Source organism: Oncorhynchus mykiss, chromosome 12 (genome assembly GCF_013265735.2).
Source record: "Oncorhynchus mykiss isolate Arlee chromosome 12, USDA_OmykA_1.1, whole genome shotgun sequence".
NCBI lineage: Eukaryota > Metazoa > Chordata > Actinopteri > Salmoniformes > Salmonidae > Oncorhynchus > Oncorhynchus mykiss.
Window position 1 is genome coordinate 12,880,946 of NC_048576.1, and position 26,802 is coordinate 12,907,747.

Genomic DNA, 26,802 nt, shown 5'->3' on the forward strand with positions numbered 1-26,802 from the left:
AGATGGTTGTCCTTCTTGAAGGTTCTCCCATCTCCACAGAGGAACTCTAGAGCTCTGTCAGAGTGACCATCGGGTTCTTGGTCACCTCCCTGACCAAGGCCCTTCTCCTCCGATTGTTCAGTTTGGCCGGTTGGCCAGCTTTAGGAAGAGTCTTGGAGGTTCCAATTTTCTTCCATTTAAGAATGATGGAGGCCACTGTGTTTTTGGGGACCTTCAATGCTGCAGAAATGTTTTGGTACCCTTCCACAGATCTATGCCTCAAAACAATCCTGTCTCGGAGCTCTACGGACAATTCCTTCGACTTCATGTCTTGGTTTTTGCTCTGACATGCACTGTCATCTGTGCGACCTTATATAGATAGGTGTGTGTCTTTCCAAACCATGCCCAATCAATTTAATTTACCACAGGTGGACACCAATCAATCTGTAGAAACATCTCAAGGTTGATCAATGGTAACAGGATGCACCTGAGCTCTATTTCGAGTCTCATAGCAAACGGTCTGAATACTTATGTAAATACATGTTATTATTATTTCATTTTATTATTTTTTTGTAAAAAAAAATCTAAACCGTGTTTTCACTTTGTCGTTATGGGGTATTGTGTGTAGATTGATGAGGAAAATGTATTACAATGAGGCCAAACCCTGAACAATTGTGTGCCGCCCTATGGGACTCCCATTCACGGCCGGTTGTGATACAGCCTGGAATCGAACCAGGGTCTGTAGTGATGCCTCTGGCACTGAGATGCAGTGCCTTAGACCGCTGCGCCACTCGGGAGCCCTATTAAGGATGCACACTGAGCCTGAGCCTCATCCTCCATCATTGAAATAGTGTGACAGTGAAACACATAGCTGGTCCTCCGTGGATCACTGGCTGGTGTCATCTATTCTTTCAGGGCCACTTCCACCTTTTACCATGGATGAAGTGTGGAGCTTCACTTGCTGTCAGGTCACACTGGCCATTCCTCCTCTCTCCCTTTCTCTCCCTCTCTCTCTGCCCCTCTCCCTCTCTCTCTGCCCCTCTCCCTCTCTCTCTCTCTCTGCCTCTCTCTGCCTCTCTCTGCCTCTCTCTGCCTCTCTCTCCCTGTCTCTCTCTCTGTCTCTGCCTCTGTTGTTGCTATCTTAGTCCCTCGCTATCTCTTTTTTATCTTATTTCAACCAAATAAAGCATGTTAGATAATGTACCAGTACCTTTCAGGTTAACATGCAAGAGGAAAATAACTCTTAAACACATATTCTCCTTTTTGTTAGAGAAAGGATTCAAAATATGTAAGCTATTAACCTGTGCTGAAAATATTTCTAAATGTAAAAGATGAAATCGCTACCTGACTATCCATTTTGATGTGAGAGTTGTTTAATGAAGTACGTTAACCCCGTGGACCATTGTAAAATATTAATTGGTGTTTTTAATGTTAAACGGTAGCATATCATAATCACTGCAGTAGATAATCAGTTAGAGCACTAAAACGCCACAGCATCTAACTGATTACACTAGCTTTATTTAATAAAGAGCTGCATCTGTTTGGCCCGCTCGGATATGGCTATGGTTGATTTAGAAGAGAGATGGGAGAGATTTAAGAGGGGGGGGGGGGGGGTTGTTTTGATTGACTGAATATTAGCCACCCCCTAAGAGACTGAACCAATTAGAGCATGAGTTTCTGATTGCAGCTCGTTCAGCGGTTGAACTATTACAGCTGTATGGTCGGGACTAGGAGACAGACGTTTGTCTGTATGGTCGGGACTAGGAGACAGACGTCTGTCTGTATGGTCGGGACTAGGGGACAGACGTCTGTCTGTATGGTCGGGACTAGGGGACAGACGTCTGTCTGTATGGTCGGGACTAGGGGACAGACGTCTGTCTGTATGGTCGGGACTAGGGGACAGACGTCTGTCTGTATGGTCGGGAATAGGGGACAGACGTCTGTCTGTATGGTCGGGACTAGGGGACAGACGTCTGTCTGTATGGTCGGGACTAGGGGACAGACGTCTGTCTGTATGGTCGGGACTAGGAGAGCTCTATTAAAAGTGCACTGTGAATATTACCAAAGACAGGCTGGTTTGTTCCATGTTCTCTGTAGGTACACTGTATCAATGATCACACAGTGTAGCTAGGGGAAGGATGCGGGGCGTAGCTAGGGGAAGGACGCGGGGCGTCGCTAGGGGAAGGACGCGGGGCGTCGCTAGGGGAAGGACGCGGGGCGTCGCTAGGGGGAAGGACGCGGGGCGTCGCTAGGGGGAAGGACGCGGGGCGTCGCTAGGGGGAAGGACGCGGGGCGTCGCTAGGGGGAAGGACGCGGGGCGTCGCTAGGGGGAAGGACGCGGGGCGTCGCTAGGGGAAAGTGGACCGGGAGTGTAAAGTTGTGGCTAGCTATCACTCTCATAAAGTCATGAAGATGAATGAATGAATAGTGTGAGAAATGAGGATGTGATGGTTGTAATGACTGTTTCCAGGTTCACCATCCACACTGAGCTGTGTTTTAAATGGATTGAACAGTAACAGATGGTGCTGGGTCAGGGGTTATTTAGAGGCACCTGGGTCCTGGGAACCCAATGAATCGGAGCATAGCAACAGATAACACTACAGTTAGAAGGCTTGAGGAGAGAAGGCCATCCTCACTCAGTCCCCACAGGGACATTGTTGTCCCAGCGAGCCAGGTGTGAACGCTTGTGTAGTGATGGGGGATTCTTTTTTTTAATGATATATGTGACTCGTTTCAGGAAGCTAGGCTAATGTCGCACGTCACTACATCACAGGAGAGGCATTTGAACATATTAAATGCTTTTTGGGGGGCAGAAATGCCTTCTGGAACATGTGAACTTATATGTGCCGTAATAGCAAACTGCAATTGTTAAATTACGGACCTAGTTGGTTTATCCATGGAAAAAGACAAGAACGTTCCACTCGCCTTGATTGGCCAAGATAATGGATGGCCTGGACATGCCGAGAGATGAGTTCGGATTGGTCTGAACTAAGGCTAAGGCTTAAGAGGATGTGAACGATGCTGAGTGGGTGTAGATAAAGTAGAGCTCTCCAGTAGCATGCTTCTGTCTATAACATGAGCTGGTCAGTATGTGTCCTTTCTCATGCTGCTTTTTTGAAATATACAATGTTAGCCATGGGGAACTGCAAAAGTGTTGCTACTGCTCTCAACAACATTGCTGCCCTGAATTAAGCAGGCGCTATCGACAAAGATCAGTATGAAAAAGTTGAGATGGACTACTTTCTGCACATGGTCAGCGTGAACTAGAGTAACTTGACACAACGGGCCAAACAAGCTGTAGCTACAAACAAAACGAGAATGACACAGGACATCTTATTTAGTTAAAATGGTTCCAGTCGGCCGTGAAGCATTCATCCATGTATATAAGAGTCTAGCTACATTTTCAGATATTCTACATGTTTAATTTAGTCAGAAAGTCGTTTTCATTGCAAGTTAAAGCATACTGTTAGCTTGCTGGCTCTCTAGCTAACGTTACGTGTATGATCTGTGTAGTAATATTATTAGTATCTCAGAAGTCCATTTTCATTGATAGTTATAGCTAATGTTAGCTAGCTATCTAACATTGAACCTAGTTGGCTAGCTTTAGCCACCTGCAGATTCATACTACAGCATTTCATGCATGGTGACTAGCTATGTCAATCCGTTTATATTGCTAGTACTGTATGGGTTGGTATTATGGTTCATTGTTTAGCTAGTAGCTACCTACAGAACAAAAGACTCCACTTCGTCAGATGATTACGTGACCCATCAAGTTAGCCAGGTGTGTCTGGGCGTGATTAAAGTAATCTATTGTACAAGACAATAAAGAGCCCTCCACTTCGCTAGATGTGGCTGGAGGGTGGTTATATCATTTCTTTCACATGACCCAACAATTTAGACAAGTGTGTCTGATTATAACATATTTATTATGGACACTTTTTATTTTTGATATTGCTACTATGCAAATATGCACAGAACGAATTAATTGTACCTGTGCATGTGACAAATAAACGTTAATTTTATATGATATAGTGTGTGTGTTTACCAGAGATGGTAATGTGAAGAACAACATGACCTGCACCAAATCAGATTAGCATATAGGCCAAGGACAAGTGTATTTTTACCTGGATTTTCCTGATTGTAAGCTACTACTTTCACCACTTTTAGTTTGGAAAGTTTGTTGTTTACTTCACTACCTTACTCATTATGTTTAGCACATGGCCTCACATGTGAATTCTTAAAGAGATGGTCAAGGCTAAGGCTTAAGAGGATGTGAACGATGCTGAGTGGGTGTAGACAAAGAATAGCTCTCCAGTAAATGTGCCAAAACATTCAAGGGCCATTTTCTGAAAAGTTTATTAACTTTCAAAGCAGAATTACTTTCCAATTGTTCCTCAACTGCAGTGTATAATTGACCCCTTTGTAGATCTGAGACTCTACTTTTATTCAGTGTAAAAAAAAAAAAACACAATTTCAAATTTTGCTACATAAGACCGAATCGAGGTGGTCGGTTGCATATCGTAACATTTTGGCTGTACCTGCACCAAAACTCTTCATAGCTTGTTCTCCATCTTCTTTTTAAGTAGGGAGCCAAATTGTTTCAGCACTTTTTTGTTTTATTTCCATGACTGATCAAAGCTCGTTTTGTCACGGCTCTCTCTTGTCCCTCTGCAGCAGACATGTATAGTGAGAAATATGTTTGGGACATCGCAATAAAATCACAGAATGGAAACGTACTACATATTGTATTGGCACTCCGGTATCGTGATAATATTGTATTCTGAGGTCCCTGGTAATTCCCGGCCCTAAGCTTTACACTCTACCAACCCAGAGGCTATTGCACCCCTATCAGAACCTGACACTTGTTGTTCTGAACATGTTGATGTGTATGTCAAAGGCAAATAATATAGACAGGGTTCTAGTCTAGCCAGAACCTCTGGGCTCAACAGCAGCTGGCAAGTCAGTCATATTTCTCTAGAGATCTCAGGCGTAGAAACAGCCTAGCTGTCAGTGTCGCTCCAGTAGACACGTGACTGACAGGCAGCATCCCTCACGCTTACCCTGAGAAGACGAGCACCAGCCGACCGGCCGCCGCTCTGCTCTCTCTGCCTACTTAACATCTTGTCAGGGAATTATTTCATGTTTTCTCCGTCTCCTTGTAAGATTATTTGTCTTTTTTTTGTGTGTCAACTGTAAGCTACTGTATAAACAGACTGAAGCAGGCAGCTCTTTTGTCTGGGCTGTAAATTGAACTGTGTCTGTGCATACGGGCGCGTACGTGTGTGTACACGCGAGACAATTAGGATCTATTCAAATCGTTTTGCAAAGTGTGGAAGTAATGAAGGCAGACGGACATATGGAGTCGTCTCTCTCTTGCCTTGCGTGCTGCATCACCACCAATGTCTATCAAATGAGAGCTGTGTGAATTTAGTATTATAGTCTTGCCTCCATGTCTAACATCCCAAAGCCCTGCCAAGTCCACAGGTGAACAGGGTAAATATGGTCACATGTGGCAGAGCATTTAGGTCTGATTAATGACCTGTGTTACCGCACAACGTATTTGGCTATTTGGCCTGGTGTCACTATACAGAACACAAATATAAATGCAACATTTAAATTGTTGCCCCCCCCCCCCCCCCCCCCCCCCCCAGGATTGTTCCATACGCACAAAAAGCTTTGTTGTGCACAAATTAGTTTACATCCCTGTTAGTGAGCATTTATCCTTTACCAAGATAATCCATCCACCTGACAGGTGTGGCATATCAAGAAGCTGATTAAACAGCATGATCATTACACAGGTGCACCTTGTACTGGGCACAGTAAATGGCCCCTCTAAAATGTGCAGTTTTGCCACACAACACAATGCCACAGATGTCTAAAAGTTTGAGGGTGTGTCCAAATTGGCATGCTGACTGCAGGAATGTCCAACAGAGCTGTTGCCAGAGAACTGAATGTTAATTTCTCTACCATAAGCCGACCTCCAACGTCGTTTTAGAGAATTTGGTAGTACGTCCAACCGGCCCAACAACCGCAGACCATGTGAGTCCAGGACCCCCACATCCGACTTCTTCACCTGTGGGATAATTTAAGAAGGGGGGAGGTTCTTCGATGAACTGTAACTCAGTAAAATCTTTGAAATGGTTCTATATTACATTATATATTTATATTTTTGTTCAGTATACATGTTTTGGCTTTGAAATGTGATTCAGATAATGAAAAAATAAGCCCTCCTGGTACACACACACACACACACACATTTGTTTTCCTTGTGGGGACCAAACAATTGATTTCCATTCAAAATCATATTTTCCCTAACCCCTAACCCCATTCCTTCCAGGGGTCATTCCTCACAGCACAGCAGCCAGCAGCAATAGCAGCACTATAAGCCCTTAAGGCTGGTGTGTAATTGGAAGTGTCCCAGGCTCTTTTGAGGAAACCTCCAGCTGCATATCCATCCCTCATTTCTCACTTCCATAAATCCTCAGGATTTGACCCTATGCAAGCCAACGGAGTTCTCTCCCTCCCTCCCTCCCTCCCTGGAGCAAGTATAGACCAATTTATACATTGAGAACGAAATGCAGGATCGTCAAATTTCCGTAGCTGATTGTAGTTCTTTTGTTGTGTATTTTGTAAGGTTGGAATTAGGCTTAATGCCATGACGGGGGGGGGGGGGGGGGGCGGGGGTCAGGGGAGGTGTGTACGTTAACGGGGGAGTCAGGGGAGGTGTGTACGGTGAGGGGGAGTCAGGGGAGGTGTGTACGTTGACGGGGGAGTCAGGGGAGGTGTGTACGTTGACGGGGGAGTCAGGGGAGGTGTGTACGTTGACGGGGGAGTCAGGGGAGGTGTGTACGTTGACGGGGGAGTCAGGGGAGGTGTGTACGTTGACGGGGGAGTCAGGGGAGGTGTGTACGTTGACGGGGGAGTCAGGGGAGGTGTGTACGTTGACGGGGGAGTCAGGGGAGGTGTGTACGTTGACGGTGGAGTCAGGGGAGGTGTGTACGGTGAGGGGGAGTCAGGGGAGGTGTGTACGTTGACGGGGGAGTCAGGGGAGGTGTGTACGATGAGGGGGAGTCAGGGGAGGTGTGTACGGTGAGGGGGAGTCAGGGGAGGTGTGTACGTTGACGGGGGAGTCAGGGGAGGTGTGTACGATGAGGGGGAGTCAGGGGAGGTGTGTACGGTGAGGGGGAGTCAGGGGAGGTGTGTACGGTGAGTCAGGGGAGGTGTGTACGGTGACGGGGGGTGGGGGGGGTCAGGGGAGGTGTGTACGGTGAGTCAGGGGAGGTGTGTACGGGGAGGGGGAGTCAGGGGAGGTGTGTACGATGACTAGGAGTCAGGGGTAGTGTGTACGGCCAACAAGATGAGTAACGAACAGCTAAATCACTAGCCTATGTCAATCTACTATCCCCCAGAGTTAAAGTTGATTGTTCAGCTTGTTGAGAAAATAAAAAGTCTATTCCAAACAGACTCTGTGACAGTTGTGAGACGATATCTCCCAAATTCATGCCAAGTTGGCCTAGGCTACATAAACAAATCTTGAAAAATGAATGAGTCTGATGCAACGGATCAGAACATTTTGTCTTAAAATGTTGATAAAGTATTATTTCTTCACCTTATAAGCGCAGCAATGCACACAAGTCAGTAGGCTACGCGTGAACGTTAGTTCCGTAATGCAGTTCGCTGGAAAACACTGTTGTTAAAAACGCATCGTACATGTGAGCTGTTTCATGTGACCGAGTTGAAAATATCCATTAGAAATGTATCAAGATGGGAGATCTAATATGCAACAACTAGCATGGATTGCTAATATGACTAAGATTATGCCTTTAGCTACTGGGCAAGAAAATTGATAATTGCCTCCATGGATATGGTCTGATTTTGGCTAGGCTCCTTTGAAGGAAGATAAGAAAAACATGCAGTAAAACGTTCTGGTTTCAAACAATTAAGTATATGTTTTCAAAATACATACTGCTTCCAGCTCAAAGTGGTGTGTGACATGCTGGTGGTTTGCTTGTTCACCCACAGCGTAAAAGGACAAACTGAATTACTTTCATGGAAGACTGGCTTAAATTGTGAGGATGTATTTTCATCATGAGCCGAAATGTATTGTTTTTCTACCCAAAGTTGCAAAGGAATTGTTGTGATTTATAAAATAAACACAAGAGACCAGCAAAATGGATAAAAGAGTGTGGCGGTATAGCAGGAACAGTGGCATCTAGTGGTCAAAACCAGGTACTTTCGTACTACTTCATGGTGAATAATGCAAGTGATGTCATTACTAATTTCTCTGAACCGGGGAAACAAAACATTACCAGATTCACAGTGAATGCATTACATAGTATGGAAACGCAATACTGGTAGGAATATGTTTGGTCCAAATCGAATGCATGGTACTATATTTAGTGTAGTTTATAACGCAGTTCGGGAGGAGAGCTTCAGACGATACAGCTAATCCACAGCAGGAACTTCTATATATGGGCTTGTCTCAGTATTGGAATGCAGCCACAGCCGGAAATCCTTATATGGAAACATCCTTTTCATATTGGCCCGAAGCAGGAACTCCACACATGGGACACTCATATTGAACCACGTCCCGGAGCAGAAACTCCATATACGGTATCAGACACCGATTTTGGAACGTGCCCTATTAGCAAGAAACTCCGTACATGGACATAGAGCTGTGACCATGCCAACTTGCTCACCTGCATCCAATCTTCATTAGCCACAAGCTGCCGGGAGGCTAGCTACCAACTTCGGTCCACGACTGGGGGCTGGCCTCGCCATAAATTTCAACATCCATAGACAAACATTGGCAGTAGAATGGCCTTACTGAAGAGCTCAGTGACTTTCAACGTGGCACCGACATATGATGCCACCTTTCCTACATGTCAGTTCGTCAAATGTCAGCCCTGCTACAGTGGCCGTCAACTGTAAGTGTTGTTATTGTGAAGTGGAAACGTCTATAAGCAACAACGGCTCAGCCACAAAGTGGTAGGCCACACAAGCTCACAGAACAGGATCGCCAAGTGCTGAAGAGCGTTGTGCGTTAAAATCGTCTGTCCTCGGTTTTAACACTCACTATCGAGTTCCAAACTCCCCTGGAAGCAACGTCAGCACAATAACTGTTTGTCAGGAGCTTCATGAAATGGGTTTCCATGGCCAAGCAGCCACACACAAGCTTAAGATCACCATGCTCAATGCCAAGCGTCGGTTGGAGTGGTGTAAAGCTCGCTGCCATTGGAATCTGGAGCAATGGAAACGCGCTCTCTGGAATGATGAATCACGCTTCACCATCTGGCAGTCCGACGAACGAATCTGGGTTTGTCGGATGACAGGACAACGCTACCTGCCTGAATGCATAGTGCCAACTGTAAAGTTTGGTGAAGGAGGAATAATGGTCTGGCTGTTTTTCATGGTTCGGTCTAGGCCCCTTAGTTCAAATGAAGGGAAATCTTAACACTACAGCATACAATTCTGTGCTTCAACCTTAGTGGCAGCAGTTTGGGGAAGGCTGTTTCCATGACAATGCCCCTGTGCACAAGGCAAGGTCCATACAGAAATGGTTTGTTGAGATCGGTGTGGAAGAACTTGACTGGCCTGCACAGAGCCCTGACCTCAATCCCATTGAACACCTTTGGGGTGGATTGGAACGCCGACTGAGCCAGGCCTAATCGCCCAACATCAGTACCCGACCTCACTAATGCGCTTGTGTCTGAAGTCCCTGCAGAAATGTTCCGACATCTAGTGGAAAGCCTTCCTAGAAGAGTGGAGGCTGTTATAGCAGCAAAGGGCGATCAACTCTACATTAATGCCCATTATTTTGGAATGAGATGTTCGAGGAGCCAGGTGTCCATATGGCCATGTAGTGTATCTGCATCTGTTTCCTTGGCTCTGGCTTCACCCACCTTAATACAGCCGATCAGAGTTGAATTGGCAAAGCCTGCTTCTGTGTCTCCTGTGGCACCGGTATTATATCATGCACTTAGTCTCCAGGGGATTGTAGTCATATCTAGACTACTGGAAAACAGGGATGTTATCATGAAGGAGACATTTAACTCACATCATTTAGATGTTCTCTTGTCAGTTCTACTTACCATAGGAAAACAACTGCAACATTTACCTGTCTCCCGTTCCTCATATAGAGTTTATTTTCTTATCTCTATCTGAAATGGAACTTGTTTTTTAATATAGAGTAGGGTCATCTCAGAACAAAAACAGAATGAACCCTCCATTCCAAGGTGTATCAGAGTAGGAGTGCTGTTGTAGAATCAGTTTAGATCATAATGATTATGATTATATGGGCAGAGGGGACCTGATCTTAGATCAACACTGCTACACTGAGATGCCTTATGGGGCCAGGTTCTGCAGGCCAGGTTCTGCAGGCCAGGTTCTGCAGGCCAGGTGAGGTGACTGGCACATCTCTGGATGGAGCTGCAACATTAAAAAGACTTGGCACACTGCAATCTAGGATCTTATGTGATTTATTGACAATATTTTGATCCTTAGGTCTTCACCAGCCTGGTTCTGTGAATAGAGCTGCCTGATTAGGGCAATGTTGTGACTATCTGTTAGTCTCCATTCTCAGCGAGGAGTTTGCAAAGCTGTCAAGCCCCACAAATACAAATTCCATCTAGACACCTTTGCCCTAGAGCACACAAAAAACTATACGTACCTCGGCCTAAACATCAGGGCCACAGCTAATTTCCACATAGCTGTGAACGATCTGAGAGACGAGACAAGAAGGGCCTTCTAAGCCATCAAAAGGAACATAAAATTCAACATAACAATTAGGATCCAGCTAAAAATACTTGAATCTGTTATAAAACCCATTGTCCTTTATGGTTGTGAGGTCTGGGGTCCGCTCACCAATCAACAATTCACAAAATGGGACAAGCATCAAATTGAGAGACTTTTTTTGGTTACTACATTATTCCATGTGTGTTATTTTGTAGTTTTGATGTCTTCACTTTTATTATACAATGTAGAAAATAGTAAAAATAAAGAAAAACCGTTGAATTAGTATGTTTGTCCAAACTTTTGACTGGTATTGTATATATATATTTTCCTTAAAAGTATATATTTTGTTAGATTACTATTGTTACCGTCCCCACTACAATAAACCAAAACTTTCATACGTGTCATTTTGTTCTTGAAACATTTAAATGGAGTACTGTAGAATTCCATTCATTCCTATGGAGGACTGCTTCTTATGGGGACTGCCAATATGGCCGACCGGTGGCTTCAAAGCCTCTCATTGGCCAATACATAGCATCAGCAATCCAGGGTTTATGTACATCATTGGTCTATACTCAGAATGCGCTAGATTACATAAACCTCACTTTGTTTAGTGCTAGTCCCTGTTAATCTCTTTAAAGAAAAACCTGGAGTCACCTGTTGTCCTGGAGTCGTAGTAGGTTAAACCAATCAGCTAGCGGCTCTCGCTCTCTCTTAATTCATTTAGATTCAGAGGGCTGTGTTGGCATGGGAAACATATGTTTACATTGCCAAAGCAAGTTAAATAGATAATAAATAATCAGAGAGAGAGGGTGTCTCTCTCCTCTCTCTCCAATTCAATTCTCTCTCAATTTTCAATTAAATTCGAAGGGCTTTATTTGCATGGAAACATATGTTTAAATTGCCAAAGCAAGAAAAATAGATCATAAACAAAAGTGAAATAAACAACAATAACTAATGAACAGTAAACATTACACTCACACATCTTTTTGTTTTCTCATGATTTGGTTGGGTCTAATTGTGTTGCTGTCCTGTGGGGTGTGTTTGTGTTTGTGAACAGAGCCCCAGGACCAGCTTGCTTAGGATACTCTTCTCCAGGTTCATCTCTCTGTAGGCGATGGCTTTGTTATGGAAGGTTTGGGAATCGCTTCCTTCTAGGAGGTTGTAGAATTGAATGGCTCTTTTCTGGATTTGGATAATTAGCAGGTATTGGCCTAATTCGGCTCTACATCCAGTCTCAATTTAGTGTTTGTCCAATGTTGTGAATTCTTGTTTGGTTAGCGGACCCCAGACCTCACAACCATGAAGGGGCAATGGGTTCTATAACTGATTCAAGTATTTTTAGCCAGATCTTAATTAGTATGTTGAATTTTATGTTCCTTTTGATGGCTTAGAAGGCCCTTCTTGCCTTGTCTCTCAGATCGTTCACAGTTTTGTGGAACTTACCTGTGGCGCTGATGTTTAGGCCGAGTTACGTCTAGTTTTTAGTGTGCTCTAGAGCAACGGTGTCTAGATCTAATTTGTATTTGTGGCCCTGGCAACTGGACCTTTTTTGGAAGACCATTATTTTTGTATTACTGAGATTTACTGTCAGGGCCCAGGTCTGACAGAATCTGTGCAGAAGATCTAGGTGCTGCTGTAGGCCCTCCTAGGTTGGGGGCAGAAGCATCAGATCATCAGCAAACAGTAGACATTTGACTTCAGATTCTAGTAGGGTGAGGCCGGGTGCTGCAGAGTGTTCTAGTGCCCTCGCCAATTCATTGATATATATATATTGAAGAGGGTGGGGCCCAAGCTGCGTCCGTGTCTCACCCCACAGACCGTGGAAAGAAATGTGTAGTTTTTTGACAATTTTTACACTTCACACTTTTTGTCTATATTTATTTTATAATGTTGTATGTTTTGGGTGTTCAGTCCTTGGTTCCAAATATTGGAGAAGATGCCAGAGCTGAGAGTGATGTTAAAATGTTTTAAGTATAGCCAATTGGAATTTGTGGTTTGTATTTTTTATCATTTCACTTAGGATACCATCAACACCACAGGACTTTTTGGATGAGAGGATTTGTATTTTGTCCTGTAGTTCAGTCAATGTAATTGGAGAATCCAGTGGGTTCTGTCAGGCTTTAATAGTCGATTTTAAGATTTGTATTTGGTCGTGTATATATGTTTTTGCTGTTTGTTCTCTATTTCCTTCTTAGGTTTTTGCGTTCTAAACCTAAGAAAGGAATTGAGAAATCTATCCAACCAATAACATAGAGAACCAGAACCTGAGACTTCACTATGGTGAATCACTAAAACAATACAGAAATACACTACGGAAGAATAGCACGTCAGAACTGCGCTAAATGTAAAATCCCAACACACTAAACAAACAACACAAGGAGTTATCTATCCAAAACGGAGATGTGTGGATAAACCACATCTCCAATCTCTTTGGCTCTATAACAAAGAACAAACTGCAAAAGCATATACCCGATCAAAAGGTTGTCTGCTTGACATTTTTTGATTTGATAGGGAAGTTGAGATTGGCATGGGAAATATATGTTTACATTGATAGGGAAGCTGAGATTGGCATGGGGAAGATATGTTTACATTGATAGGGAAGTTGAGATTGGCATGGGAAAGATATGTTTACATTGATAGGGAAGCTGAGATGGGCATGGGGAACATATGTTTACATTGATAGGGAAGCTGAGATTGGTATGGGGAACATGTGTTAACATTGATAGGGAAGCTGAGATTGGCATGGGGTAACATATGTTTACATTGATAGGGAAGCTGAGATGGGCATGGGGAACATGTGTTTACATTGATAGGGAAGCTGAGATTGGCATGGGGTAACATATGTTTACATTGATAGGGAAGCTGAGATTGGCATGGGGAAGATATGTTTACATTGATAGGGAAGCTGAGATTGGCATGGGGAAGATATGTTTACATTGATAGGGAAGCTGAGATTGGCATGGGGAAGATATGTTTACATTGATAGGGAATCTGAGATTGGCATGGGGAAGATATGTTTACATTGATAGGGAAGCTGAGATTGGCATGGGGAAGATATGTTTACATTGATAGGGAAGTTGAGATTGGCATGGGAAAGATATGTTTACATTGATAGGGAAGCTGAGATGGGCATGGGGAACATATGTTTACATTGATAAGGAAGCTGAGATTGGTATGGGGAACATATGTTTACATTGATAGGGAAGCTGAGATTGGCATGGGGAACATATGTTTACATTGATAGGGAAGCTGAGATTGGCATGGGGAACATATGTTTACATTGATAGGGAAGCTGAGATTGGTATGGGGAACATGTGTTAACATTGATAGGGAAGCTGAGATTGGCATGGGGAACATATGTTAACATTGATAGGGAAGCTGAGATTGGCATGGGGAACATATGTTTACATTGATAGGGAAGCTGAGATTGGTATGGGGAACATGTGTTAACATTGATAGGGAAGCTGAGATTGGCATGGGGAACATATGTTTACATTGATAGGGAAGCTGAGATTGGTATGGGGAACATATGTTTACATTGATAGGGAAGCTGAGATTGGCATGGGAAAGATATGTTTACATTGATAGGGAAGCTGAGATTGGCATGGGAAAGATATGTTTACATTGATAGGGAAGCTGAGATTGGCATGGGGAACATATGTTTACATTGATAGGGAAGCTGAGATTGGCATGGGAAAGATATGTTTACATTGATAGGGAAGCTGAGATTGGCATGGGGAACATATGTTTACATTGATAGGGAAGCTGAGATTGGTATGGGGAACATGTGTTAACATTGATAGGGAAGCTGAGATTGGCATGGGGTAACATATGTTTACATTGATAGGGAAGCTGAGATTGGCATGGGGAACATATGTTTACATTGATAGGGAAGCTGAGATTGGCATGGGGAACATGTGTTAACATTGATAGGGAAGCTGAGATTGGCACGGGGAACATATGTTAATGTTGCCAAAGCAAGTGAAGCAGATAAACAAAAGTGAAATAAACAATAAAAATGAACAGTAAACATTACCCTCACAGAAGTTTCAGTAGAATAAAGACATTTCAGATGTCATATTTTGGATATGTACAGTGTTGTAAGGATGTGCAAATAGTTAAATTAAAGTACAAAAGGGAAAATAAATAAACAAAAATATGGGTTGTATTTACAATGGTGTTTTTTCTTCACTGGTGCCCTTGTGGCAACAGGTCAGAAATATATCTGCTGTGATGGCACACTGGTATTTTCTCTCTCTCTTGGTGTCTCTTACTTCTCTCTCTCTCTCTCTCTCTCTCTCTCTCTCTGGGTTGAATTTCTCCAGGACCAGATGGTCAGGTTATGCCATAGTCAGCTCCTACTATGTCTGACCTCCAGAACCCTGCCTGCTGCCTATTTAAGACTACCATGATATCTGAACCTGACCTGAGCAGGTTAGTCCAGATGGTAAATTAATGAATTAAACCAAGTAGAGGGGGAAAAATTATAGTAAGTTAGACTATCCACCAAAATGCATCCGTTTTAATATTAAGCTATTTAAGATACATTTTTAAAACAAACATGTATTTTCTCTTGTCTTAGGGTAAGTGACCATTAGTCACAGTATAGACCTTGGTTTACTGCAGTGTTTCGTAGCTTGATCCAGTCACAATTAGATACACATTAGACGATTTAAACAGAACAGTAAATGTTTGAGTCTGACTGGTTCAGTAATGTGTAAGGGGTCGCGTTAGCTTTCTGAAATCTTCATTGTCAAAATGCTGACCCACAAAATTTGCATTTTAAACAATTTCATCTGCGTTTTTATATTGAAAGGCAACAATGTTTTTGTTGCTTCAGTAAAGTGATAATGGGCTTGCAACTCTAGTTTTTAATCACACAAAATAAATTAACGCAAAACCATTCGCCATAAAATATATTTGTTTTCTTCAGATGACAACGGAAGTGCAGTGCTAATTGGCTAGCAGCCATACATCAGTCAATTGGCTTACAATGAAAGAGCAAGGAATCTTTTGCAAATACGATGCATGGCCAACAGATTTCTTATGTTTACCATAAAAATAATGTTTTGCTTGAAGTTAATCTTGCATTTTAACTTGCTAAAACTACAAGAGAAAAGTAACCTCTTCCTGTCGGCCACCAGTCAGAGCGCTGTCTGCTGATCGAATGCCCGTTCATGAAAAAACCCCAACTGATATTACATTTACATAAGTATTCAGACCCTTTACTCAGTACTTTGTTGAAGCACCTTCGGCAGCACTTACAACATCAAGTCTTCTTGGGTATGACGCTACAAGCTTGTCAGACCTGTATTTGTTGAGTTTCTCCCATTCTTCTCTGCAGATCCTCTCAAGCTCTGTCAGGTTGGATGAGGAGCGTCTCTGCACAGCTATTTTCAGACATGTTCAATCGGGTTCAAGTCCGGGCTCTGGCTGGGCCACTGAAGGACATTCAGAGGCTTGTCCCGAAGCCACTCCTGCATTGTCTTGGCTGTGTGCTTAGGGTTGCTGCCCTGCTGGAAGGTGAACCATCACCCCAGTCTGAGGTCCTGAGTATTCTGGAGTAGGCATTGGAGCGGCTGGCTTCCGGGTTGGATGCGCGCTGTGTTAAGAAGCAGTGCGGCTTGGTTGGGTTGTGTATCGGAGGACGCATGACTTTCAACCTTCGTCTCTCCTGAGCCCGTACGGGAGTTGTAGCGATGAGACAAGATAGTAGCTACTACAACAATTGGATACTGAGAAAAAAGGGTAAAATTCAAAAAAATAAAAATAAATGATGCTGAATCATGATTTTGACTAGCTGAGAAACGCTGCCTGCCTGCCTGCCTGCCTGCCTGCCTGCCTGCCTGCCTGCCTGCCTGCCTGTCTGCCTGCCTGTCTGCCTGTCTGCCTGTCTGCCTGCCTGTCTGCCTGTCTGCCTGTCTGGTCCCGATTTAAGTATGACAAGTAAAAGTACCAATAATAAAACATTCTTTATATTAAGCAAACCAGACTCCACAATTTTCTAGATTTTTTAAACTTACTGATGACCAGGGGCACACTCCAAAACACTAAGACGTCTTTTACAAACAAAGAATTTGTGTTTAGCGAGTCCGTCAGATCAGAGGCAGTAGGGATGACCAGGGATGTTCTCCTGATAAGTGCGTGAATTTAACCATTATCTGTCCTGCTAAGCATTAAAAATGCAACGAGTACTTTCAGGTGTCATGGAAAATGTTTGGAGTAACAAGTACATTATTTTCTTTAGGAATGCAGTGATGTAAAAGTAGTCAAAAATATAAATAGTGAAGTACAGATTCCCCAAAAAAGCAGTACTTTAAAGTATTTTTACTTAAGTACTTTACACCACTGTGTTTCTTAGATGTACCTGTTACAAAGATGAGACAATCACTTATCTACTACAGTTCACAGAAAACCTACAGATAAAAATACTGCCATCTGATAGTTATCACCCTCTCCCCGTACAAAGAGTTTACCAGTCAGCCAACTTCATAGATCGCGTTGCATCTGTGACACATATGATAGACAATCAAATGATCTCCTTGAGTGTTTCCTGCTAGAGAGGATTCCCCCGATACCTGTCTTGATGAAGCTAAAGAACAAGTTAAATCCTTGAACAGAAGCCAGTTCCTTAAGAAGAAACCGTTTTCTGTTAACTATATACTTAATTTCAATGATAGCTGTAATGGCATCAAGTCTATTGTCAATAAACACTGGCATATACTATCATCAGACTCCTCTTTAAATTCTGCCTCCCAGAATCCACAATCCAGAAAATTCCATCAAACATATTGGTTAAATCAGATGTCAGAGAGAGAGAAAGGAGGCCTTCATAGATTGATGCAGATGATGTAGCACTATACAGACATGTTCTAAATTAAATTCATGTATTATTCATGTAGAACTTGCTCTACTAAAGGACTTATTTATATGCTACAGTGTTGTAATACGATTTCTATTGGAAAAACATCCCGCGCCTTGAAAGTACGCCTTGGAGAACATAAATCCACTATCAGACGTGAAGATATCTCCTCGCTAGTTGTGAGACACTTTTTTTAGAACAAAATCATTCTATTATTCAATTGAGATGCGTTGGAAAAATTCTGCCAACAAATTACTCCTAAGAGAAGACGTGGATATATAAATTAAATTCTGTATCCCCACACGGTTTTTACCTCCTTCCTATTGGCCAAATTTAGACTTATACAACAGCACTGTCCATATCAGTTTGCATATCATTTATGAGTTAGCCCCACATATTTATCAACTGCTGAGCCTGATGTGCTTTGTGGTAATCTGTCTCATGAATTGAGATAATGTATCCAAGTGAGCAGACACCTAAGGCAATTGATTCATGAATGGTTCAGGGCTGATACTCCCATAACCTATAATTCTCTATTTCTGAAGTGCTGCTTTGTTGTTTTATTTTCAAACTAAGACGCTTGATTGCATTTCAAATCATGAATGACTCATCTGCTGTGTGATGACATGAATGAATGACATAATTATGTATTTCTTTGTGACTAAATTGTATAAAGGTAGACCAGAGAAGCCACATCTCTGATTGGCAGATGAGTGGCAACCCTAATTAGAAGCACCTGCTACTCATCGGTTGCTCACCTGTGTTCCCTGTAGATGCTGTTTTGAATGAAAACGATTTGTAGCCTCACGCTGAAGAAGGTCTGTGTAACCTGTCCCTGATGCAGTGAAATGAATAGAAAAATGGGAAATGAAGTCAGCTTTATGCAACATATTTTTGAGTGTGGCCCCATCACATCTTTTGTTTGTTTGAATTCACAGGTTTTACAAGCCAGCCAAGCTTCTGGGAGAGGGTGATGGTCCCTTTTTTGATTTGCCCCTCCCGTGCCCCTGTTGTTCAGAGCCTTACCAAAACTGGCTCCATCTAGAGCCCAGAGGCTGCTTTCTCAGTGTACTGTCCAGTGTTCCAAATGTTAGAGCTGAATAGACTGATCTTGATGGCATAATGGGATTAGCCAAGTTGTTGTTTGTTTAGGAAACTTTAGTTCTGATCTTTTTTTAGAGTGATTTAGACAGGCAGAGATTTAGACAGGAAGACAGACAGTGCAGAGACCCAGGTGCCTGAATCCCAGCCCACCAGCATGGAGGGGGATGAGGCTGAGAGAAGCTTCATGCCTGGCTGGCTGGGGTGGTGAATTTCACAGTTTCTAAAACACAAGATGGTGAAAGCACAAGAGGTGCAGGCTGTAACCATGGCAACCCGGAGACTAAGTGAAATAATTGGGTCTGGGCTGGCCCAGATCGTGTTAAAAAAGAAGGTAGAAAGATTAAACCCTTCTTCTTCTTCGTTGTTGTTGTTGTTCCCAAACCTTGGCCTTGTTTAACAGTGCATTCTGTGCTGGGTTGAGCTGTCTGGGTTGTTGGTACTAGCTAGGTCAGGATGATGGATGAGTTGGCCAGTTACAGTCCTCAAAGTGTCCTACATACCTGGATTACAGACCTGGTGGGTTCACATAGTGGCCTATTTGTCCTTTTACGAAATCTTTTAGCATATTACTGAGCGTGTATGGAGAATCAGATGGGTGATATTTGCACTTTTGTGACTATTCCATTCAGTCAAGCACAGAAATTATTTTGGATGAAAACAAATATATTTATATATATTTTTTAACCCGATCTCTAGATTACTGATTTTAAATCTCTCCAGACAGACAGACAAACACCTCAGTTATTATTCCATTGTTCAGATTTAGGCCTAGTGATTATATTATGATGAACATTTTGGGACAATAATGGAAATGAACGAAGTACTTGAAATAAATCTCCCTCTTAATCTCTGGTGTTATGTTGCCTGCCTTTCTCTTTGCCATCTAACAGAATGCTTTTAGTACAGATCACTGAATGGCATGATATGATACAACCCACACCACATAACTGTCCGTGAGCGTAGCGACAAGCTAGAATATATACAGTGCCTTCGTAAAGTATTCAGACACCCCTACACACAATACACCATAATTACAAAGCAAAAACAGGTTGTTGTCCTGTTGGAAGGTGAACCTTCGCCCCAGTCTGAGGTCCTGAGCGCTCTGAGGAAGGTTTTCATCAAGGATCTCTCTTTAGTTTGCTCCGTTCAACCTTTCACCTTGGTCCTGACTAGTCTCCCAGTCCCTGCCACTGAAAAACATCCCCACATCATGATGCTGACACCACCATGCTTCACCGTAGGGATGGTGCCAGGTTCCCTCCAGACGTGACACTTGGCATTCAGGCCAAAGAGTTCAATCTTGGTTTCATCAGACCAGAGAATCTTGCTTCTCATGATCTGAGTCCTTTAGGTGCCTTTTGGCAAACTACAAGTGGGCTGTCATGTGCCTTTTACTGACGAGTGGCTTCCATCTTGCCACTCTACCATAAAGGCCTGATTGGTGGAGTGCTGCAGAGATGGTTGTCCTTCTTGAAGGTTTTCCCCATCTCCACAGAGGAACTCTAGAGCTCTGTCAGAGTCACCTCCCTGACCAAGGCCGTTCTCCCCCGATTGCTCAGTTTGGCTGTACGGCCAGCTCTAAGAGTCTTGGTGGTTTCAAACTTCTTCCATCTAAGAATAATGGAGGCCATTGTGTTCTTGGGGACCTTCAATGCTGCAGACATTTTCTGGTACCCTTCCCCAGATCTGTGCTTCGACACAATCCTGTCTCTGAGCTCTACGGACAATTTCTTTGACCTCATGGCTTGGCTTTTGCTCTGACATGCACTGTCAACTGTGGGACCTTATATAGACTAGAGGTCGACCGATTAATCGGCGTGGCCGATTTCAAGTTTTCATAACAATCAGTAATCAGCCTTTTTGGACGCCGATTACATTGCAATCCATGAGGAAGCTGCGTGGCAGACTGTCCACCTGTTACGCGAGTGCAACGTCAACAGGACCTTGTGGCTGCAAGGAGCCAAGGTAAGTTGCTAGCTAGCATTAAACTCATCTTATAAAAAACAATCAATCTTCACATAATCACTAGTTAACTACACATGGTTGATGATATTACTAGGTTAACTAGCTTGTCCTGCGTTGAATATAATCAATGCGGTGCCTGTTAATTTATCAGCGAATCACAGCCTACTTCATCTTTGCCAAATGGGTGATATAACAAAAGCGCATTCGCAAAAAAAGCACTGTCGTTGCACAAATGTACCTAACCATAAACATCAGTCTTTCTTAAAATCAATACACAGAAGTATATATTTTTAAACCTGCATATTTAGTCAAAATAAATGCATGTTAGCAGACAAAATTAACTAGGGATTGTTTGTGTCACTTCTCTTGTGTTCAGTGCAAGCAGAGTCAGGGTATATGCAACAGTTTGGGCCGCCTGGCTCGTTGCAAACTGTGTGAAGACCATTTCTTCCTAACAAAGACAGTAATTAATTTGCCATAATTTTACATAATTATGACATAATAGTGAAGGTTGTGCAATGTAAAAGCCATATTTAGACTTAGTGTTGCCTCCTGTTCGACAAAATACGGAATGGTTCCGTATTTCACTGAAAGAATAAATGTTTTGTTTTTGAAATGATAGTTTCCGGATTTGACCATATTAATGACCAAAGGCTCGTATTTCTGTGTTTATTATAATTAAGTCATTGATTTGATATTTGATAGAGCAGTCTGACTGAGCGGTGGTAGGCAGCAGCAGGCTCGTAAGCATTCATTCAAACAGCACTTTACTGCGTTTGCGAGCAGCTCTTAGCAATGCTTGATTCTCCCAAGATTATGCTGGCAATATTAAAGTAATTTTTTGAGACTAAATTATTTTTATTTATGTATTATATGAAGGAAAAATAAAAGGGTTAATTGTTCATTCAGTATTGTTGTAATTGTCATTATTACAAATATATATATAAAAATCGGCCGATTTTAATCGATATCGGCTTTTTTTTGGACCTCCAATAATCGGTATCGGCGTTGAAAAATCATAATTGGTCAACCTCTAATATAGAAAGGTGTGTGCCTTTCCAAATCATGTCCAATCATTTGAATTTACCACGGGTGGATTCTAATCAAGTTATAGAAACATCTCAAGGATGATCAACGGAAACAGGATGCACCTGAGCTCAATTTGAAGTCTCATAGCAAAGAGTGAATACTTATGTAAATAAGATATTTCTGCTTCATATTTGTAATAAATTAGCAAAATTGTCTGAACCTGTTTTCACTTTGCCATTATGGGGTATTGTGTGTAGATGTATTATATGATTTTTTTCCCACATTTTAGAATAAGGCTGTAAAGTAACAAAATGTGGAAAAAGGGAAGGGGTCTGAATACTTTCCGAAATGCACTGTATGCTGCCTGTACATGGCCCTAGCCTGGCCAGGGGAAAAAGATAGTGTTCAACGTAAATTGGTTGATTTTCTTTTGATTTTCCCATGATGTCAAGCAAAGAGGCACTGAGTTTGAAGGTAGGCCTTGAAATACATCCACAGGTACACCTCCAATTGACTCAAATGATGTCAATTAGCCTATCCGAAGCTTCTAAAGCCATGACATCATTTTCTGGAATTTTCCAAGCTGTTTAAAGGCACAGTCATCTTAGTGTATGTAAACTTCTGACCCATTGGAATTGTGATACAGTGAATTATAAGTGAAATAATCTGTCTGTAAACAATGACTTGTGTCATGCATAGAGTAGATGTCCTAACCCACTTGCCAAAACTATAGTTTGTTAACAAGACATTTGTGGAGTGGTTGAAACAGTTAGGTTGGAGTCATTAAAACTAGTTTATGTAAACTTACAACTTCAACTGTAATTTATGAGCAGGGTCCACCTCTCTGTACGACCCCCCTCGGCCCACCTCCAGTCCTCTAGCTCTAGTACTTTATGGGGAGCAAAGGTGTCATGTTTGTGTTTTCTCCAGACCAATACAGAGGAGTCTTTGTGGGGGATGACAGTTCACACTCCTACTATCCAAAGAATGCAGCACTGTGTGTATCACTGGCTCCCTGCAGTAGGCCCATTTCACAGCCCCAAACCTAAACCCTTAGCTTTTTATTTGGATAATCGGTTTACTGCCGAGGTGGCTGGGTTCCTGGGAATGTTAACTTCAAGTCAATTGTTTGTTTTTGTTTCTGCTAGATTAACTTTACTTATTGATATTTTGATCCGTCTTCTGCTGTGTTCGAGAGAGTTGAGATACTTCCTGAATGATCACGTTCAGAGATTTAACCTAACATTACAGATGGTCAAACCACAATACAGCTGTATACAAAGTTATTTTCATTTTGAGTAACAGCCCATGCCTTCCATTAACAGCTATATTATGCAGAGTACATTTAATCGGTTGCACAATACAAGCCAAACATTGGCAGGCATGGTGCTTGTTGCCTGCTGTGGAGTGTGAATAATTGAGTTGAACGTCATTTTAAAGGGCCGGTTCTGTGACTCATACCAATGACTAGCGAATAGGAGCGATGCTCGGAAACTCCTTGAACCAGCCCACCTCACCCGTTTCCTGATTGGAATTGTGTGGAAGTCAAAGATCTCTAGTGGGATCTGGTGAAGTTCCCATTTTGTCTGGCTGAAGGATCTATGAAGCCCGTCTGCTCCTCTCTCTCTCTCTCTCTGTTTGTGTACTATGTCGTTCAGAATGCTGCTCAGGAATTCAGAGATTCTCGTACATCTTGTGGTCTCTGGGTTGTACGTAAGGAATTTTCTACAATTCCTCTCCAACAATATCCATGTTGACAGCTACCTATCCTAAAGAGGCTCCTGAAAGCTCTGAGATTAAGCGTCAGTGTTTGACGACTATATTGTCAGTGTTCTTATGTTTCGATTTAAAGGGATACTTTGGGATTTTGGAAGCCCTTTATCTACATTCCCAGAGTCAGAAGAACTCATGGAAACCATGTTTATGTCTCTGCATTCAGTATGAAGGACGTTGGATTTAGTTTTACGATCCAATGCTAACTAGTGTTGGCACAAAGACTGGAAGTCTATGGTATCTACTAGCATGCTAGCAGTTACCATAGACGTCCAGTCATTACGTTAACACCAGTTAGTTGTTAACTGGCATTAGCACAATTGCTAACTTCAAACTTAGGGCCTACCCCATTTAGTCGACTGGTCCATTCTTTGGTCGATAGGCTGTTGGTCGACCGAGATTTCTTTAGTAGCACATTTTTTTATAATAATCATGGTGTACAAGACACCTGTCTGATTGGCTCCTGTCTGTGTGGACTGATCCATTGTGGAGGCCGTGGGGATAGCACAGTCCATCACTAAGACATGTGCCACTGAAATTGGATATGGTTATATTATGTAAGAACAATGGTGCAACACTAATAAAAATTATCTTATTTTATAACATTATTTTACATTTTTTTCTCCCGCATTGGATAGCGGTATCTGTCTGCGCTTCTGAAACCCATCAGTGCGCTATTGAATTGCCGCCTTTTCCTAGAGACCACGTTGCTATGTGCATAATAGTAAAGTTAATCAGCATGTTGGTGTTGAGAACAATGTGGTGGAGGCAGCGAGAAAACAGGAGAGTGAGGAGAGAGGAAACACCAACTTAATTAGGTCTATAATCAACAGCCTAACTGTTAAATGTGATGGCTTTATAAATCAGCCATATACAGTGGGGCAAAAAAGTATTTAGTCAGCCACCAATTGTGCAAGTTCTCCCACTTCTCCCACTTATATGTCTTCCATTTCCTAATAATTGCTCCCACAGTTGATTTCTTCAAACCAAGCTGCTTGCCTATTGCAGATTCAGTCTTCCCAGCCTGGTGCAGGTCTACAATTTTGTTTCTGGTGTCCTTTGACAGCTCTTTGGTCTTAGCCATAGTGGAGTTTATGACTGTTTGAGGTTGTGGACAGGTGTCTTTTATACTGATAACAAGTTCAAACCGGTGCCATTAATACAGGTAACGAGTGGAGGACAGAGGAGCCTCTTAAAGAAGTTGTTACAGGTCTGTGAGAGCCAGAAATCTTGCTTGTTTGTAGGTGACCAAATACTTATTTTCAACCATAATTTGCTAATAAATTCATTAAAAAACCTACAATGTGATTTTCTGGATTTTTTTCCCTCATTTTGTCTGTCATAGTTGAAGTGTACCTATGATGAAAATTACAGGCCTCTCTCCTCTTTTTAAGTGGGAGACCTTGCACAATTGGTGGCTGACTAAATGCTTTTTTGCCCCACTGTGTATCTACAGAAATAAGACAGAACCTGCTACTGTTGCCTGTTTTGAGTGTTTGTTTAATAGCCTCTCGACTCTGTGAGCATCAAGCTTCACGTAACCAGAACATGTCGGATAAAAAAATTCACTAATTCGTCAGTTTTTGATATTTTCTATGCTGTAATAAAGGCTTCACCATGTTTCTCTCTCCTTAGAACAATCTCCGGTATTATTATATTGTTCATTTAGACTGCATGATAAACACTGTTGATGTTCTGTGGTGGTCGCTGCAGCAGAGACTGTACAAGAAACACTGTTGAGGTAGCAGGGTTAGAGGGTAGCAGGGTAGCCTAGTGGTTAGAGCGTTGGACTAGTAAGGTTGCAAGTTCAAATCCCCGAGCTGACAAGGTACAAATCTGTCGTTCTGCCCCTGAACAGGCAGTTAACCCACTGTCCCAAGGCCGTCATTGAAAATAAGAATTTGTTCTTAACTGACTTGCCTGGTTAAATAAAGGTTAAATAAATGTTCTGTGGTGGTCGCTGCAGCAGAGACCACACGATAAACACTCTTGATGTTCCACAGTCACGCGCTGTCATTTTTTTCTCACCACAGCGCAGCAAATCTGAGCCCGGCCCGGCACAATCAAATCAATTGCTGGTCAGACTCCCTCTTGTCATTTGTGTGTATGGGTGGGCGGTATCCAGATCATATCGTGACTGTGCAATACCGGGATATACGTTATTACTGGTAGTGCACACAACGCTTTTTTAATTTCAAATTTACCAAAATGCTAACAAGTACTAAAGAATCCTTATAGTGGATGCTAGTTAAATGCTAACAAGTACTAAATAATCCTCATAGTGGATGCTAGGTAAATGCTACCACGTACTAAAGAATCCTCATAGTGGATGCTAGGTAAATGCTAACAAGTACTAAAGAATCTTCATAGTGGATGCTAGGTAAATGCTAACAAGTACTAAAACATCCTCATTGTAGATGCTAGGTAAATGCTAACAAATGCATGCAAACATTTACTACTAAGACAGACAACCCAGCTCATTAAGTTTTGCAAGTATCTCAAAACGCAGTTTGCAGCACAAAATAAATATTACACAGCAGGGATATTCATCCAGGAGGGGTTGTCTCTGCTGCTGTTACCAAGCAAGCTAACGTTAGCAAAAACCCAGCAGAGAGAATTTGTCTCATCTTAGATAGTTAACTTAATATTTCTAAGATGCATAGCTGACAAACATTAGTAGTGCATTTCATATAAGTGTAACTTGGATCACCTCACTTGCCCATGGTAGAAGTAGTCAGACCTGAATGCCAAAACATGTATGAGATGTGCTCAAAGTTGACCCGTTTTCAATACCCCACACTACCATGAAACATCCATTCTAGAAGATATAAACGCTTGTCATTGATACAGTTGACCCGTTTTCAATACCCCACACTACCATGAAACATCCATTCTAGAAGATATAAACGCTTGAGATTGATACAGTTGACTCGTTTTTTAGATAATCAAAGTTGAAGATTAAAGATTATTTTCAAGAACTGTTTAAATAGTTTGACAACCCTGTTTGTATGCTTTTATATGATATCAAACTCAACCGTTGTGATAAAGTCATGGATGTCTCATGATAAGATGGGCTATGTAAAATGGGTCAACTTTGAGCACATCTATCTCCTTCATTTTGTGGCATTCAGGTCCAAAAAACCATTGCTTTCTGACCACTTCTACCAGGGGTAAATATGTATAGAAAGTGTTGTTAAAAATAAAAAAGGGGTGCGGTCAAAAAGTTATTGAATTCAAATGGACACTTCTGGACTGTAAACTAGGCTACTTTACATAGGGCTATAAGCCCAAAGAACACTGTGATCATTTGTATCCTGACATGTCTGGGTTAGGGTCTTCTCATATCAGTCAGGGAC

At 42.3% G+C, this 26,802-nt stretch overlaps 1 protein-coding gene across 7 annotated transcripts in view; it reads left to right on the plus strand.

The window, feature by feature from the left end:
* LOC110536984 (spermatid perinuclear RNA-binding protein) overlaps nucleotides 1-26,802 on the plus strand; it is a 192,497-nt gene that overhangs the window by 13,557 nt on the left and 152,138 nt on the right. The window contains exon 1 of one of the 7 annotated variants that reach the window (XM_036936947.1): nucleotides 15,039-15,147. The exons of the other annotated variants lie outside the window; for them this stretch is intronic. The gene's annotated coding sequence lies outside the window, so the exon portion shown is untranslated. Of the gene's footprint in view, nucleotides 1-15,038; nucleotides 15,148-26,802 lie in introns of those variants that run through there. 7 annotated transcript variants of the gene reach the window in all.